This window comes from Camelus dromedarius, chromosome 24 (assembly GCF_036321535.1).
Source record: "Camelus dromedarius isolate mCamDro1 chromosome 24, mCamDro1.pat, whole genome shotgun sequence".
Classification (NCBI taxonomy): domain Eukaryota; kingdom Metazoa; phylum Chordata; class Mammalia; order Artiodactyla; family Camelidae; genus Camelus; species Camelus dromedarius.
Window position 1 is genome coordinate 31307315 of NC_087459.1, and position 9619 is coordinate 31316933.

Sequence of the window (9619 nt, forward strand, 5' to 3'; positions counted from 1 at the left end):
AATTCCCAGGAGAAAGCTGGAAAATGTAGCAGAGGTTCTGTGCCCGGACCTGGGCCACAGGTGGGCGGGTGCCAAGAGGGGCAGAGCCTGGAAGACAGCAGGCAGCCCCGACCCCAGCTGCAGGGCAAGCCCGTCCAGGCAGCCAACTCGGGTTACTGTTAGCAGAGGGGGCGGGGGTGCTGAGCAGGCAAACAATAGACGTCCACCTCCTCATTCCAACTGGATTTCGTCAGGGACCCGTGGAGAACTCAGCCAATTCAGCAGTTTTTACAAGACTTTTTAGTTCATCTTTTAAAACGTTTAATTACAGGAACATTGAAAACATCTTCAAAAGAAGACAGAATGATAAAACAAACCTCCCCATGCTCACCACCCAGCTTCAGCAGGGATCCGTGTCTGCTCAGCCTTGCTTCTCCCACAAGTCGCCCAAATCCTTTCCTCATTTTGAAGCAAATCTCACGCACAATATCATTTCCTGTAAGTCAGCGTGTGTCTCTAAAAGATGAGCTGGTTTTTTTTTTTTTTAATCACCACAATACTACCACCCATAAAAGAATCCTAACCAGGCCTTAATATTATACCATTTCTGGCCAGTCTTTAGACTTCCATTTTCTAACTTCACTGAGGGATAATTTACTTCAACTGAGGTGTAATGTACATATCACGGAATTCACACCCTGGAGCATCCAGTCTGATGGACCTTCCACAGTGCTGGACAGTTGGTCCATCATCACCCCAGTTCACTCTCAGAATATTTCCATTGCCCAAAAAGTTCCCTCAGGCCCGTCTGCAGTCCTCATCTCGACCTTCAGCCTCAGGGTAACACGGACCTGCTTCTTCTGTACTGTTCGCCCTTTTCTACCAATTTCCCACACACAGAATTGCACAATCTGTGGCTTTTTTTCACGAAGCACAAGGTTTGGGGGTCCATCCATATTGTATCTGCGATCCACCCCATTATCACTGATAATGCTTTATTGTATGGATATAATATGAAATCAGTCCCACAGCTGACAGACACAGTGACTGCTTCCAGCTGGGGTTTTGGATGCTTCTGCTATAAACACTCACGCACTAGTTGTTCCATGTGTTTTCATTTCTCTCAGGAAGATTCCTGAGGGGGAACTGCTGCTTACACACGGAACGTACGTTTAACATTTTAAGAAATTACCAGACTGTCTTCCCAAGTGACTGCAGGATTTGATGATGTTCCGACAACAATGTATGAGGATTCTCTTCATCACTTTTGGTCGATGTTTTCCCTCCATCTCCTTTTCCCCCCTTTCAGTTTATTTTTAAAAACTAGGTCATTTGTTCATAAAAGTTGCCCAGAATCTGTTTCCCACTTTTGCTGATTGCATCCCACAGAGCCCACGTTGATCTGAGCTAAGAAAAATTTAAAAAGAGAGAGAGAGAGAGAGAGAGAAGGCATTTCTAGTAGCTTACTCAGGTACATACATACAATAAAAGTAGAGGGGGAGGGTGCAGCTCAGTGGTAGAGCGTGTGCTGAGCATGCACGAGGTCCTGGGTTCAATCCCCAGTACCTCCATTAAAAAAAAAAAGGATATTAATAAGTGGTGAAACGGGAAAACAGGGAAATAGTGACAGAATATACAAGATTAAATCACAAATAGTCAGTGCACAAAATGCAAACCTCAGAGTCTAAGGTAGTAGGTAGAGCTAAATCCTGGTTTTAATTCTGAGCTTCCTAACAGCCCAAGCAAAGAAGGAAACAGTTTCACTTACAAGAGTCACTATCCATAAGATAAAACCAAACTGATTTGCTTCAAGGAAGCAGGCTTTTCCTGCCAGAGACCAAACAGAAATATCAGCCATCATTCCCTCTTCCCTGTTAGGGATGTGGCAGGGATTCGTGGGGCAGCATTCCTACTGGTGACCTGGCCAGGGCACAGCCATGTTCATCTGGGGACAGTCAGTGATAAAAATGGCAGCAGGCTTCTTTGGCATCTGATGAGATAACACCAAAAGTCAGACTTCCAAGCCCAGGTCAAAGAAGGCAACTTTCAACTGTAACATTAAGGCACTCGTGGAAGCCTCAGTTCACCCAAGCCCCAGCAAGAGTAGCTGGGAAGAAACAGAAACATTGTTATAACAGGAAGATAACCCCCAGCAAAGCACTTACAACGTCAGCTGCCCTTTCCGATCGGCAGCAAACCTCCCGGCCAAACACAAGAACAGGCAAACCGACCAAAAACAAACAGAAACCCACTGTCCATTCATTCTTTTTTTCATTCTAAGAATCAGCACAAGCTTCACCCCTAGAAGTGAAAACGTGCGTCCACACGAAAGCCCGCACGCGAATGTTCACAACAGCCAAGAAAGTGGGAACGGCCCAAAACTTCAACCGATGAACGGGCACACAAAACACAGCTGCATGTTACTCCATTGTAAAAGGGAAGGACTGACACAGGCACCAGCGTGGGTGGACCTTGACAACACGCGGCTCTGTGAAAGCAGCCAGTCACGAAGGACCACGTACTGTGCGATTCCATTCACACGCAGTGTCCAGAACAGGCAGACCCCGGAAAGCAGATGAGCGCCTGCTCAGGGCTGGGCGGGATGGGGCATGGGGTGCGGGGTGACGACGGAAGGGTCTGGGGTTTCTTTTTCGGGTGACAAAAATGTCCTAACATTAACTGCAGTGATGAACGCGCCATTCTGTAAATATACTAAAAGTCATTGAATTGAATGCTTTAAATGGGTGATTTACATGGTATGTGAGTGATAACTCAGAGTGGTTAAAAATTACCTAAAATTTCACAGAAATTCAGTGAAGTAGTAAGTTAAATCAACTTATTTTCATCATCTCTCCAGGTAAAGCTCGAATCATGCCTTTTCCACAGTATCTGCAAAATTTCACAAAATTCAAAAATTCTGACTTTTTAGGTGGACTCATGGTCAGTGGCCTCTTAAGGCAGATTATCAGCCCCCTCCTATATGTCCATCCTCTTAGCCTCAAGTGACAAATGGCTAAGTGTTTGAGAAGCATAGGAACATGACCAGCAGAGGAGGAAGTGGTACCTCCCTGAGGAGGGAGGCTTCCCACGCCAGCTTCCCACGCTACGGAGCTGCCTCCTGCCTGAGGCCGTGTTCAGCCGGCTAATCTCAGGGGGCCTGAGAAGAGACGTCCCCAGTAAAGGAGATGTCTGGCCACGACCTTGCTTGTTGCGAACTTGGCTTAGATAAACTCGCGTCCTTTGCATCCTGTTTTTCTCCCGAGTGTCAGCTGCACATTGCCACACTTCTCCCCCCACCCCACCTCTCTCTCTGCACGCCTCGTGCCTTGGAGGGCTCCACGGCGGGAGAGGGCACTGCATGGGAGCAATTTTACATCCCATCAAGCTTGAGTGCGGAGTTCCCCGCTGACCTGAAGACTCATTCAAAGTCCAGACTTCCCAGCAGGAGTTAAATCATTTCAATCGCCTATCTTTTTGTAGCAAGTTATAAATGTAAAGCATGCAAAGAATGAATCTGAGCCCAAGCTCCCAGAGAGTGGGGACTGTCATTTGTTTGCTGTGGTCCCCCGAGCACCTGTAACAGAGCTTTGTGCATCGTAGGTGCTCAGAAACTGTTAGCTGGAGGAACGCACGAGTGTGAATTTATAGCCATTATCTGGGATGGAGGAAACATCTTTAAAAAAGAAATCACAGCAATTCTTTGAGTGCAGACATGGTGCGACATTCAGGGTCAGTCAGCGCCGGCGCACTCCCTCCGTCCCACGGCTGCTCAGAGGTCTCCTGCCCGGCCCAGGAGTCCCGCAGGGGCGCTCAGGCTGCAGCCCACACAGCTCTTTGCTGACATGGCCATGGTCCCGGGCCAAGAAGGTCGAGAATCACCTTGCGGCCCAGCTCAGGCACAGGAATCTCTGGAAGGCCCAGTTTGCGGGGTCCAGCCTCCCACCTGTGCCCCATTCCCTTCTTGGGGCTCTCCAAGACAGCAAGACTTGGGTCCCCATGGCTCACAGCACCCCGCTACCCGGCACCTTCCTCGATCTCGTTTGGGACCTCTGTTCTGTTCTGGGGCTGGGAGCCACTGCGTCTGGAGACTTCTCTTTCTCCGCCCCCTTCTCAGAGGCCTGAGTATAACGCCCAAGTGAAAACATATCCTTGAGGTCTGCAATCCACACTCCCCACACATGACAACACTTTCAAAGATAAATACAGAGAGGATGAAAACACCCACTTACACATCAGGAAACATCCTGCCACGCACATTTTGAGGCATGTATTTTCATGTCTTATCATTTTCAAAGTTTATTTTAATCTGATTTGCTCACAGATGCTAAAACAGACGGGGTACCATCGTGCCCCCTTTACAGCCTGAGGCCGAGGTTCCAGTAGGTTTGGTGAGTGCCCCAATCTCCCGGCTCTCAGCTTGCAGAGCAGGGCCTGCAGCCCAGGGCTCTCTTCCAGCAAGCCCAGGGTCTTTCCCCTCCTCGAGAGGTCATTAGAGAGACCGCTGCTGTCCTGGTTCTATGGCCAAAGTGGCTACGCAGACTCGGAGCATCCTCTGAGCTCACAGAAGTGAAACATTAACGCGACCTGTCCCAGAAGCAGACCCCAGCCCCTAGACTCCAGCTCTGCCTTTTACATCACAATTGACTTCAGTTGACATTTATTGAGCACCCACTGTGTGCCAGGCAGTGTGCCGGGAGCCTGGTGTATGTTATTTAATTCTCCAAGTGGCCCTGTGACAGGCGTTATTACCAGCCCCACTGGACGGGCTGAAAAGTGAAACAGACCTGCAGCCTGAGGGCACGAGGCTTGTGGGAAAGGCCAAGCTGAGGTTCACTCTCAGGCCAGTCTGATGCAAAAGCCCCCTCCAGCTTTTTGTACCCCCTGCTCTTTGCAAACTGATGGAAATGATACGCTGAAGGGGAGATTACTAAAATACACAAGCAAAAAGCTTTCCCTCTGTACTGCCCACAAAATGCTCTGGAACCCACGCGGGTGACACTGCGCCTCTGCCCTCAGGCTAAGAGAGCTGACGGCCTGCAGGCGTCATGGGTGCCTGGGCAGGTGCTGGGCTCAGAGCCCCTTAGGGTCCACATGCAGCTCTGACACTTAGTAACTTCAGGACCTTGGACAGGGTACTTAGTCTCCGCATGCCTCAGTTTCCCCACCTCACATGACCCTCCAGATGCCTGCAGGAGGGCCACATGTGTCGAGGGCCTGGTGGGGAAGCAAGATCTCCCCATGTGTGCTAAGTATGAGGCCGAACCAAATACAACCGCCATTCAGAAATGGCCAGGTGTCCTTCATGTCACATGGTTCAACCTAACCTTAAAATCGAAACTGAAGTTTAAGCCAACAGGCCCGAGAGTAGGAGTTTAAGTAGAAATCTGCAGAGCTCCAAACAGGGAAGACGATGGAATTAAGGACAACAGGGGGTGGGTGGGGCGGGGCCCAAAACTGGGCTTCGGTGAACAACGCGCCATACGTAGGAACTGCTTGTTTCTGCTCTAAATGTATAGGAACCTAGTCCCTGTTGTGAAGGAGGAGAAAAGGAGAAAGCGAATGTAGCTTCCCACAGCGACGGGGAAACACGTCCCCTAGAGAAGAGAAGGGGATGTGAGGAGCCCCGGACGCCCGCCCAGCTCCCTGCCGAGCTCGAGAAGCGCACGGAACACGCGCGGCGCTGGGGGCGGAAGGCGCGGGCCGCGGCCCGTCTTGCGCGCGCCTGGCCGACTCGCGGCCTTCGGCGGGGCGGGCGCCGCACGGCCGGACGCGCGGGGTCTGCGGCCCTCGGCCGCCCGGCTCCTCGCGGTCCGCCGTCCCTGCACGGCTCAACCTGTTCACGTTTCAAGGGAGAAAACAAGTCGGCTAAGAGAGTCTTTAAGTTACTTGAAAGATTAAATCTTTAAGACATGATTTTGCCTCCCCCCGTTTATTGCTTTTTGCCATAAAGAATAAGCAGCAAGCCCTTGAAGTTAAAGTGAGTCGGGGAGAGGGCCATCGCTCAGAGGCAGAGCGTGTGCTTGGCATGCACAACGTCCTGGGTTCTACCCCAGCACGTCCATAAAATAAAGTGAAGTAAAAAAAATTAAAGTAAAAAGTGGGTCACAGTGTTGACTTTCTAGCTTTGAAATCCTCCCTAGCAAGTGTTTTCCTGCCAAGACAAGAGCAGTAAGTGCAGGTACCAAGGGTATTTAAAATAACCCAAGCATACAGTAATAACCAATGCCTGAGAAAACCACCAACTAAATATAAGATTTTTTAAAAAAGAAGAACAAATACAGGGCCCAAGATTTCCTAACCTCTCTCAAACCAAGAACTGAAAACTGATTTCCATTCAGATAAAGCCCTAGTTGCCTGTGAACACAGAAAGGAGAATAGGACGTAGGTGACACTGCCTTGCATCACGCGGTGGGAAGGTTTACCGCCCAACCCTTCCAACCCTTTCAGCTACAGGATGTAAGTAGCCACTGGAGATCTGAAGCACTGAAGGACGGGGCGGGCGTGCTTGTCCTTTTGGGGCTGCCAGAAATGAATCACTGTTTGAGTAAGAACAGGCAGGGTGTCCTGAGCGAGGCCGCTGCCAGAGGACCTGGCTTCTGGTCACAGCCCTGATCTCAGGCGATGCTCCAGGACGGCGGCGGCTGCGGTCTGGAGTTAAGGGGCAGGGCCACTAGCAGCCCCCTCGCCCTAAGTCCGTTCTGCTCTTCCTCCTCATCGGCACAACTCCCACTTTTCCCGGGACGGCAGCGAGCCCAGCTGAACAATGCCGTTTCCCACCCTTCCGTGAAGCCAAGCGTGGCCCGTGAGACATAACCAGGGTTAATGTGTTTACAGAAGTCACAGGGCTTAAGATGACCCACTCATCACTTAGACTTTCTTAATTCCAGCCCTGACAGCCCTGCAGCCTGGGAGGCTCCTCAGCCAGGGGCAAACAGGGGTGGCTGGAAGAAAGTTCTTTGAAAGGGGCAGACGCAGCTGGCAAGTGCCAGTCCCCGTCTACCGGTCCCCTTCTTCATGGGGTGTGAGCTCCATACTAGAGGGGACAATGGAGCAACAAACACGAAGACAAGGGCCACCAAGGTATCTCAATAGAAAAGAACTTGACAGGAAGGCCTACCAAGTAAAACGCCGTTAGCTAGGCAACTCAAAGTGTAAACAGTGAACTCTCCCTTGGAGGTAGTGACTAAATGAAGTGGATAATTTGGTGGTGGTGGGCGCAGGAAGGGCAGGGAAGCAAAGAGATTAGAATTATGGAAATTCAGGAACTTCATGGAGCTGAAACTCCAGCTCATGAGTTTGGGCTGGCTGTGCTGCTGGTGGTTCTGAGGGGTCCCAGTGAGTGGTTTTTGTAAGCACTAGGAAAAGAGCAGACACGAAGCTGCTGCTAACCCAAAGGAACGGAAGACGCAGGGCTAGAGAAGCTTTGCCAGAATGGAGCTTACAGGAATAAGAAACAGGAGGAGACCCAAAAGGGGAGAGACCCTTCCTTCCTTCCTCTTCAAGCCTTGCGGGCTTAGTCTAGCGCCACCTATTGGAAGGGCCTGCGAGGGAGCCACTGTGCTGAACAGAAGCGTGGTGTGCAGGTCCCAGTCGCAATGCCACAAAGAAAAGCATAGGATGGGTCTGGGACCGAAAAGCCATAACTTAGTAACTAGCACACTTTGCACAGTCACATCACTTTCCCTTTCCCCTGGAGGAAACCAGGACCCAACTTTCATGTTGTTTTCTTGCTTTTATCCCAGATGCAGGCAGCCCTGAATAGCATGCTTTGACTTCACCTGTTCCTAAACATTTTATGATTGGAATTATACTGCATCTGGTCTACCGAGTCTGGCGTCTTACATTCAAATTGTCTGGAGAGGCACCCGTATCTTGCTGGCGGTGGTAGTCTGTTCATTCCCAGCGCTTTGCAGTATCCCACTGGACGAACAGGCCACACTTTCTCCATTTGACTGTCGATGGGTGATTTTAGCAACGACTCTAACAACAGTTTCCGCACGCGTATCCTGGAGCACACGAGCGCGTGTTTCTGCAGGTGGTTCTCAAAGTGTGGTCCCCAGGTCAGCAGTGCAGCAGCATCACCTGGGAGGGAACCAGTTAGGCATGCAGACTCCTGGGTCCCACCCAAGACCAACTGACTCAAATTCTGGCAGTGGGGGCCCTCCGGGAGATTCTGATGTCTGCTCGAGTTTGTTCTGTTCTAGGTTCTACATCCAGAAGTAGATGCGTGAGTCACAGCAAAGGTCACATTTTCTAAATAATGTCAAATTATTTTCCAAAGTCACCGTGCCAGTCTACACGCCCACCTGCAGTGTGCTGGAGTTCCCACTGCTCCACGACTTTGCCCTCGCTTGGCTTGGTCAGACTCACAGCTTTTGCCAGTCTGGAAGGCAAGGGGGTATCTCATAGTTTTAACAGGTACTGGCATCATTTCCAATGAGGCTGAACACCTTTCTCAAATGCTTCTTGGCCCTCGGGTTGTCCCTTGTGGGAAGTGCCTGTCCCAGTCTTTTACCTCTTTTGTTCCCCCACTGGATTGTCTGCTTTTTTCTCATCAGCTTGAAGTTCTTTAAAAATTTGGAAAACCAGTCTTTCTTGGTTATATTTGTTGCAGGTTATCGTCTACCACTCTGAGAACCGCCTTCTTGCTTCCATTTTCTCTCTTGTTGTACTTTGATGAACAACGTCTTGATTTTAATTTAGTCAAATTTATCACTATTTTCATTTAAGATGAATGTTTTTAATGACTTAATGAATCATCCCCTGCCCCAAAGACATGAAGACAGCTTCCTAGAACATCTTTTTAAAACTTTGTGGCTTTGCCTTTCCCGTTTCTTTAATGCACCTGGGATTGACTTTTGCATATAGTGTGAGGTAGGGGTTCCATTTCTTTCTTTCTTTCTTCCCGTGTGAATACTCCATTCTCTTAGCAACACTGGAAACTATGTCTTTCCCCCACAGCACTGCGGTGCCACTGCTGTCATCAGTGAGGTGTTGGGGTGCACATGGACCTGCGCCCGCCCTCTCTGCTGTTTCACTGGCGTGGCCGTGCACACTGGAATCAACGCCGTGCTGCACGGGGTGCCCTACTGCCTCCTCCTGCCACTCCCGGCAGAAGGGGCCTCCTTCTCACAGGAGCTGGATGCCCTCAAGCCGAGCTGTTCTCTTGGCCCAGTTTCATTACGGTCAAGATGAGGTCACAGGACTGTCTGTAGTTTTGCTTTCTCATGTGTTTCCTGGGTGTTTCATGCCCTCTCTCCACACATCATCCCTGCCTGCTGACATCCTCCCTTCCTCTGAGGACCCCCACAAGGCTGACAATGCTGACCACCTGCGGCCAGAAGCGATGTCTTCCTGCTCAGACACCCTTGTAGGAAGGGTGACTGAGCTTGCTGGGGCCGCCGTAACCAAGTATCACAAACGGAGTGGCTTAAACCACAGAAACATACTGTCCTGCCACTCTGGGGGCCAGAAATCTGAGATCAAGGTGTCTGCGGGGCCATGCGCCCTCTGAGGGCCCTGGGGAAGGATCTGTACCAGGCCTCCCTCCAGCGCCCCCTTTAATAAGCACACCGGTCTTACTGGATTTGCCCCCACCCTGGTGTGGTTTCATTTCAACTAATCACATCAACAACAGTCC